The 8,372-nt window shown below is 38.3% G+C and overlaps 1 protein-coding gene across 1 annotated transcript in view; it reads right to left on the bottom strand.

The window, feature by feature from the left end:
- OGDH (oxoglutarate dehydrogenase) overlaps positions 1-4,148 on the bottom strand; it is a 281,110-nt gene extending 276,962 nt beyond the window's left edge. The window contains exon 1 of the mRNA XM_053718145.1: positions 4,030-4,148. The gene's annotated coding sequence lies outside the window, so the exon portion shown is untranslated. The remainder of the gene's footprint in view (positions 1-4,029) is intronic.
- Between the last annotated feature and the right edge of the window lie 4,224 nt (positions 4,149-8,372).

The following is an 8,372-nucleotide window of genomic DNA, read 5'->3' as shown; positions in this document are numbered from 1 at the left end:
ATACCAATTTGCTCTTTTCACATAGGAAAGGCTTTTTTTTGTCATGCCCGTGAAGTGTCACTATCCCCAATTAAGAAGTGGGAGGTTTGCATGCCAACCAGTGAGCAATTATGTCTTATGGTCCAGACCTGTACTTTCCTGTCCTTTTCAAAATATCAAAAAGAACCAGCTTTAACTTAATTTGTGTGTATGTTGAAAAAAATTAATAAATATTTTTAAATGTTGCTCAATCATATGCATGACATTTTTAAATATTGTTGCCCATTTATGAATGTTAATAACGCAATTTATACCCTGAAGGGAACCCAACTTTCAAATTTTGTAAAATTATAACATTTAAACTGACATTAAACCCAAACATTTTGTTTCATGAATCATATAGAGCATACATATGTAAATAACTTTCCAATTTACTTCTGTTATCAATTTTGCTTCATTCCGTTGTAATCCTTTCTTGAAGGAGCAGCAATCCACTACTGGGAACTAGCTGAACACATTGGTAAGCCAATCACAAGAGGCGTATATGTGCAGCCACCAATCAGTAGCTAACTCCCAGATTCTGAGCCTATCTAGATATGCTTTTTAACAAAGCATAGCAAGAGAACAAAGTAAATTAGATAAAAGAAGTACATTGGGAAGTTGTTTATATTTGTGTGCTCTGTCTAAATCATGAAAGAAAAAGTTTGGGTTTCATCTCACTCCAAAAAACAAAATTATATACATTCCTTTTTTTGTAAAGGAATGGAGAGAGGTCCCCAAAGAGACATTAAAAACTAAATACATCTTAGACATCCCTCTGATTATTGAATAGTGTTGTATTGTTTGATAGTTGAGCTTCTTTAAAAGTAATTTACCTCTGTGATTACCTTGTATCTAAAACTCTGCAGACTGCCCCTTATCTCAGTTCTTTTGAAAGACTTGCATTTTAGCCAATCAGTGCTGACTCAAATAACCTTACGGGAGTGAGCACAATGTTATCTATATGGCACACGTGAACTAGCGCCGTCTAGCTGTGAAAACCAATAAAATGCACTGAGGTAAGAGGCGGCCTTCAAGGGCTTAGAAATTAGCATATGAGCCTACCTAGGTTTAGCTTTCAACAAAGAATACCCAAAAAGAACAAAGCAAATTTGATAAAAGTAAATTGGAAAGTTGTTTAAAATTGATTGCCCTATCTTAATCATGATAATTTAATTTTGACTAGACTGTCCCTTCAAAGTTTCATGACTCAGAACATGCAGCTTGCGCTGGAGCTTTGAAGTAATAGTGACATAATATATATATATATATATATATATATATATATATATATACACACACGTTTAAATAAAATATTAAAATATCTTACATTGTGATAAACCTCTGAGTTCAATGCATTTTTAAAAAGGGACACTAAAGTTAAAGTGGAAAGACGAAGCACTCTTATACCTTTGCGCAAAATAACAGGCAAACAAACCGGTCCAAGCCAGACACTGATAACCATCATATCTATTTCCTTATTCTATGCGGTTATCCTATATAAGGTGTTCTAAATATAAAATAACATGTTACTTTAATCCTCTATAGAAGCCTATAACATAGAATGGTATGTGACTGCATATACTCATGCATGCATACAGAATATTTGAAACAAATAGCAGATCAATAGGAGCCCTGATCTTTAACACTTTGGTAAAGGAAAATTCCAGGGATATCTATTTAGGGCTCTACACCAAGGAATAATTTGCAAAGCAATTTTTTTTTTTTTTTAAATAATTGTTTTATTAATTTCTTCAATAACAAAACAAATTATATAAAGAGATTGGAGTGATTTATGCATACACATTGGTTAATCCATGATATAATTAAAAAATAATGTAGATAAATATTTGAAGATATTTTGCCATGACTGTATAGATCAATTGTTTTTCCTGGATATTTTAAAGGGACAGAAAAGTCAAAAATAAACTTGCATGCTCTGAGACTTAAAGGGACAGTGCACTGTAAAATCGGTTCCCCTTAATGTGTTTCCAATTACTTTTTTTTTTTTACCAACTGCAGAGTATAAAATATGTATGAGAATTTGCTTTTTAATGTTTATTTGTGTATATGATATAGCTGATTTTGTGTTTTGAAGCCACAACCTAATAAAATGGGTTGAACTTATAGGTAGAATCAGATCTCATTACTTTATCACATTGTGTACATATACATGCTTCTTTATCTTGTATCTGTTAGTAAACCAAAGACCAATACTTGGAGAGAACAATGGAAAATTAACATTTTATTACTGTATCTCTACTACACCTCACTGGGAGAGTAATTTCTTCTGCTGGCTGTGTTTATACAGCTTATCTATAGCTTGGACCTCAGGCCAGAAACTTTCAGAATAGGTGGGGATACCACAGGCTAAATCAACTATTTTAAATGCCAATATAATGGTAAAGGAAATACTTGTAACAATTTAATACACTCCAGCAGGTAACGTGGATCATTGGGAACAAATTAAAGGGGAGACATTTGAGTAAACTGTCCCTTTAAATTTGCTTGCATGATCAACTTTACTTTGTTCACTTGGTATCCTTTGATGAAATGAATATGTACATATCCTACACTATTGGAATCTAGCTAGAGACAGGCTAACCAGATGGTGTAGTGGGAGCATTCTCGCTTTCCAAATCATATACAAAAATATATACACACAGACACATAACAAACCATAATGATTAGCATTTATGAGTTTCCTGCTTCAGTGTTAAAACAATTAACTAAATAATAGTGTTGCGGCAATTCTATAATAGTAAGATGCATTATGTTATAGTTCATGTCTGCACATTAGTAATATTTAAATGGTGCACTGTCCACTAATAGAGTTATGAGCTATGTCCTTATCATCCAGGGAGCTAGGTGATAAGGACATAGCCTATAACTTTATAAGTATGTAGAGTTGTTGGAAATTCATTTAAAGGGCTTTAATTGGGCCTTCAGTGCAGAAAACAGTATACAAGTATAAGTTGTAATGGTCATGCCGTCAAAGGGCTTAGGAAGAACTGGTTTAGGCTACCGAGGGAGAAGGTGGACACATTCCAGTAACTGTGTGTCAAACATTGTTTGGAAATTGTAACAACTAGGTGCATAACATTTAAAATGTAAAACATGAAAGTATAGCTTTCTTAAAAAATAAAGTTCAGAAATAGTATTTGTATATCTTTTTTGTGTTTTACACTTGCATGTGTTACTTTCTACAGCTGATGCTTGTGGGGTTTGTTTGTACAGATGACATCCCTGAAATAGCTGGTCACGTGAGTCATGAAGTGCCCTTTATAAAACTGACCGATGACTGCACTGTAACAAGAGGTACAGTAGTCACAGACCTATATAAACTTGCCCTATGCAAGAAAACCTTTACAGGCCCAGAGTCAATACGTCCAGACTCGCCAAGAAGCATAAGGTTATAGAAATAGAATTTGAAACTTTTGACACAGCAATGAGGGACCTGACCATCATTCCGAAACTATGTTATTTCTACATTCTCCATACATAAGGGACATCTCTAACAACAGAACCAGCAAACAATATATATTAAAGTGACCATGTTAAATCATTTCGAGCTATAAAAAGAAAGCTAGTGCGGATTGAATGAGGTATTTGTAGATCTATTTATACGAGTCCTAGATCCTAACACATATAGGGATACACAATTCTGTATATGGACATTATGGGGTCATCACCAAGCATACGGAAACATGCGCACGGGCCCATCAAACTTGATTTCGCTGAAGCCCTACTCGTGCACTGTGCCACTTACACAGCTGCAGCGCATGCTCCGCCCAAGCTCCTACACGAGCCAAAGGCCATATCTGTCACATCCCCGCTAATGTAACAAGCCATCTCATTGGCTTTCCGCCTGAACAGCACCGGCGAGGGACACTCAGGACAAGGAGCAGTTCACAGCAATAACGGGCTCTGACATTTGAACTGTTGCTGTAGAACACAAATGAGATGTCTTCCTGTCTATAGCTACAAACCCACATTGAGGGACAGCCTCACCTCAACCCGTAGACTCAAGAAACGGCCCGTCCGCTCCGTCCGGCTCCCGCCTGACGACTGCCAAGGAGAGCTGGAGGGCGCGGTCAGACCTCTGCACAGTACGCCCCGTGGTCTCTTACGTCATTTTCAATGCCCAGCCTACGTCTACGTCATCTAACATGACCCTTATTCTTCAAAAACGTAAAACTTTATTAGTGTATGATTAATAGTTTGTACACTGTACATATCTTTTTACTATCATATTTTGAAACATTTAAATAGAAAGTGTACGTTCACACATTGCGTTAAAGGGACATAAAAGTACAAAACATTACAATTTTCTTATTTGTTACAGCACTTTTTTAATGCATAATTGCTTACATATTACCTTAGAGCAACAACACTAATAACCAACTGTCTTTAAGTTCTGCATTGAGGCTCCTGAGCTTACCTGTCGCTGTCAGCTAGATTACAAGTTGTGCGTTATGAGTGAAAAAGCATAGTTGTGGCTCATTTTCACTACCGCTGCTATTACGAGTCTTGTAGGTATATCTGTATCGCACACTTTTTTGTCCATCACGCAACGTAACTACCTCACTTTTTAAAAAGTCCTTTTTCAATGGGACTTCCACAGCGCCAGTATTACGAGTTTGCCTATCTGGCCAAAAAGTGAGTGGTACAGCCTATAACTACAAGATCCGTACCGCCATCTAAAGTCAGTAGTTATGGCTTTTACGTTACAAATCTGTACTATAAAACTCATAACTAAAGTGTTACAAAGTACACTAACACCCATAAACTACCTGTTAACCCGTAAACCAAGGCCCTCCCGCATCACAAACACTAAAATACATTTATTAACCCCTAATCTGCCGCTCGGGACATCACCGCTACTATAATAAACATATTAACCCCTAAATTGCCGCACTCCCGCATCGCAAACACTAGTTAAATATTATTAACCCCTAATCTGCTGCCCCCAATGTCGTCGCCACCTACATACCCTTATTAACCCCTAATCTGCTGTCCCTAACATCACCGCAACCTACATTACTGTTATTAACCCCTAAGCTGCCGACCCGACATTGCCGACACCGAACTACACTTATTAACCCCTAATCTGCTGCCCCCAATGTCGCCACCACTATACTAAAGTTATTAACCCCTAAACCTCTGGCCTCCCATATCACTAACACTAAATAAATATATTAACCCCTAACCCTAAGTCTAACCCTAACCCTAACACCCCTAACTTTAATATAATTAAAATAAATCTAAATACAGAGGGGGCGTGTCCGGCCAGCGTCTAAGATGGCAGCGTTTTTGAGAGCTCTCCTCTTAAGACTCACAATCCATAAGGAAATCTGAATCATCTCAACCCATCCAGTTCAGATTTTAACAGCCCAAAAGAGAGGGTACTCTACCGTACTGAATGACACCTGTAGTGCATCCTCAAAAGCTTTTAAACTGGACTTTTACACCTTTCTTTGGATCTCTAGAAAACTACATTACAGCAACCGGGCATACAGAGATTATTATACCATCTTTAGACAAGTTGCCCGGTAATTTCTACGATGGAGGACTTTAATATCAAAATACAACTGCTACTAGCTACATTTGAAAAACGGATGACAAGTCAATTTGAAGATTTGATGAATCTGGTAAAGTCTATCTCCAAGCGTGAGGATTTCCCTACTACAAATATGGCGGCAATGGAAGTGTCAGCGGACGTCCCGCTCCTATCACTTACCGACGATAGTACCCCCACTCACGAGCTGCGACATCTGCAGAACGCCTTCCTAACTTCTGAAGGGTACTCTGATGAGCTGATCTCAGACTATATCGATCACAAGGTCGATTACCGACATACCTCAACTCCCTGCAACCTCCAATCAAACGGACTGGCCGATCTAAATAGCGGACTGTTGAACTGGGGACAATATAAGCTCTCCCCCGGCAATACTTTAAAGTCCTCAGAACCTCCACCCAAAACCACTCAAGAGCCCATACAACTTACTCAATGCGTGAGCCTAGCTCAGATATCAGTGTCCGGAGCATGCCCTCCGCCAGCAGTCCACGCAATCTTTCTACGGACCTTCGGATCGAATGCTCCCCCGCCTACCACCATGCACCAAGGGACCGATCACTATTGGCATAAGACTCCTGTTTCTCTCAGAAGGGGAGTGGGCTAGAGGCCTCAGATGTTCTCGGTGAGTTGCTGCAGCCACGAGCATCGGTCAGCAAGTAAGTCAGCCGCATTTGCTAAGGTCATCTATTTGGATCTACCTATATTTGGCCCCTCTCCTTACCACTTAGAGACAATGGCTACTAAGAGCTGGCCTCATTATGTCGAGAACACTGAGAGACACTTTTTACCTTGGTCTTGCTCGCGGTATAAGTTAGACGACAGGTAGGATCTAAGAACGACATGAGGCGAGCAAGCCCAAATACTGGGGACATTTTTGTGCACTTAGTTTTTCTTAAAATGTTATTTACCTATTGTGTTTCATCCCCTCATCGCAGGTCTTTTTTATTTAACATTAAGTTTGATTTTTGACCCTGTTGTTTTCCTTTTTATTTTATTTGTATACTCATGTGCTGTAATGCCCTTCATTTAGTACTATAAGTAATGATTGCTGTATTCCTAAAGGTACATATGAACGTTTCCCTTACATGTCTAACAGACCTCACTAACAAGACTAGCTCACAACGATTTATGTACATGGGCCCTTTGTGCAACGTTAGGGGATCTCTAAACTATAACATAATTCAAAGTGGAGGCCAGATAATATGCTATCTGTAACAACCAATCACACTGTTAGCCCATATACTCCGAAGTTATAGTGGCATATCAATCCTGAGGTTCCCCCATGTTACTAATTTATTCTATCTTCTCCTTAGTGGCTCACACTACTCCCACCCTTTGCACATTATTATCGCTCAGACATTGGTATGCTATAGAGTGGCTATCATTGGATACTAGATGTTAGATGAATATGGTATTCACTCTCTCTGAGCCTCCTAATTACCCAGAATACTATACAGTGCTGGTATGTATATTCCATGACAAAAGTAAATGAAGCACAACATAGCTCCCCTTTACTATATATTCTTCCCAGAGGAGCGTTGTGTTCTTGCTTGGCGCTCACAGCTGTCAAACTTCTCCATGGGATTAATATCTGTGTAACTTGTAAACATCTATACTGTTCTGTAGTGTAGCTAACTCTCACTATATTAGATAGCAAGTAGTCAAGATAGCATCTAGTTCACAACAACAGAACTTTATCTCCCTTTTGGAAACTCTCACAGCTATGCTATAAGGAACTAATGTTACTAGGGTCATGTATTTTGTTGCTTATTGCTCTGAAGTCTATTCACTTCCAAAATATTGTGAATAGTATACTGTTTAATATTTATTGTAACTGGATATATGTGTAACCTACTGTTAACTAGGCTTCCCTGGATCTGACTGGAAACTATCTTAAAGTCATATATTACTTTTTTTTTCTTTTTGTTTCATCCTTTCTTTTAACCTTTTGCACAATATCACTCACTATAACTCCCTGATTACAAAGGTTCTGTTACTCCTATTTAACAATGGTTTATCTAAGCCACAAATCACTCCCTACATAATTATAATAATGCATATATACACTCATTGGGGTCCGGAGACTCATCACCCACCTTTATATAGCCCTACCACATCACAATAGCTCTCTGCTATACGCCTTGGTACTTGCAATACAACCAGAAAATTATTTCACCGAGAGATATGGGTATCTTTGTAAGGCATGTCAAAATAGAGGCCTATCTTCCATACTACTTTAAGTATAAAAGATAATTCCATATACTCTATTCCTATGAGTTAGAGAGGCTCAAATAGCAACCCTATGAGGGGAGTCCTTGGAGAATTCATGCATAGCATATCCTTGGTTATTATAGCCTGGTTACGAGCCTTCTGTATCATTCCTTATATATATATTAACTGAAGGTCCATCATTATCTAGCTCTTAAACACTATATACTACCTACTATATATTCTACTCTATTATATCAGTAGCTAATCTCCAACCAATCTCTTCCTAGTCCATATAATGTCCGCTCCATATGCGAATCCCCCTCTACTCAGTTCACAAGTTTGATAAAGCCTAAGAATGACTTTAGATATTCTAGAAGGAATTTATGTTTCAGCCACCCCTTTGCCCATCCCATCAAGTTCATAAAGAGCTCAATAGAGATCCTACTAAAACATAGCGCAACAACAATACTGTGCCCCTCAAACTCTCGGACACGCCCCCTCTTTCCCCCCCTTTTTTTTCTTAACCAGAGCGGCTCTTGCCCGCTGAATCCCCCTTTCCCCAAAA

Source organism: Bombina bombina, chromosome 6, assembly GCF_027579735.1.
Source record: "Bombina bombina isolate aBomBom1 chromosome 6, aBomBom1.pri, whole genome shotgun sequence".
In the NCBI taxonomy this organism is placed as follows: Eukaryota; Metazoa; Chordata; class Amphibia; order Anura; family Bombinatoridae; genus Bombina; species Bombina bombina.
This window is presented reverse-complemented; position numbering and strand designations above follow the sequence as displayed.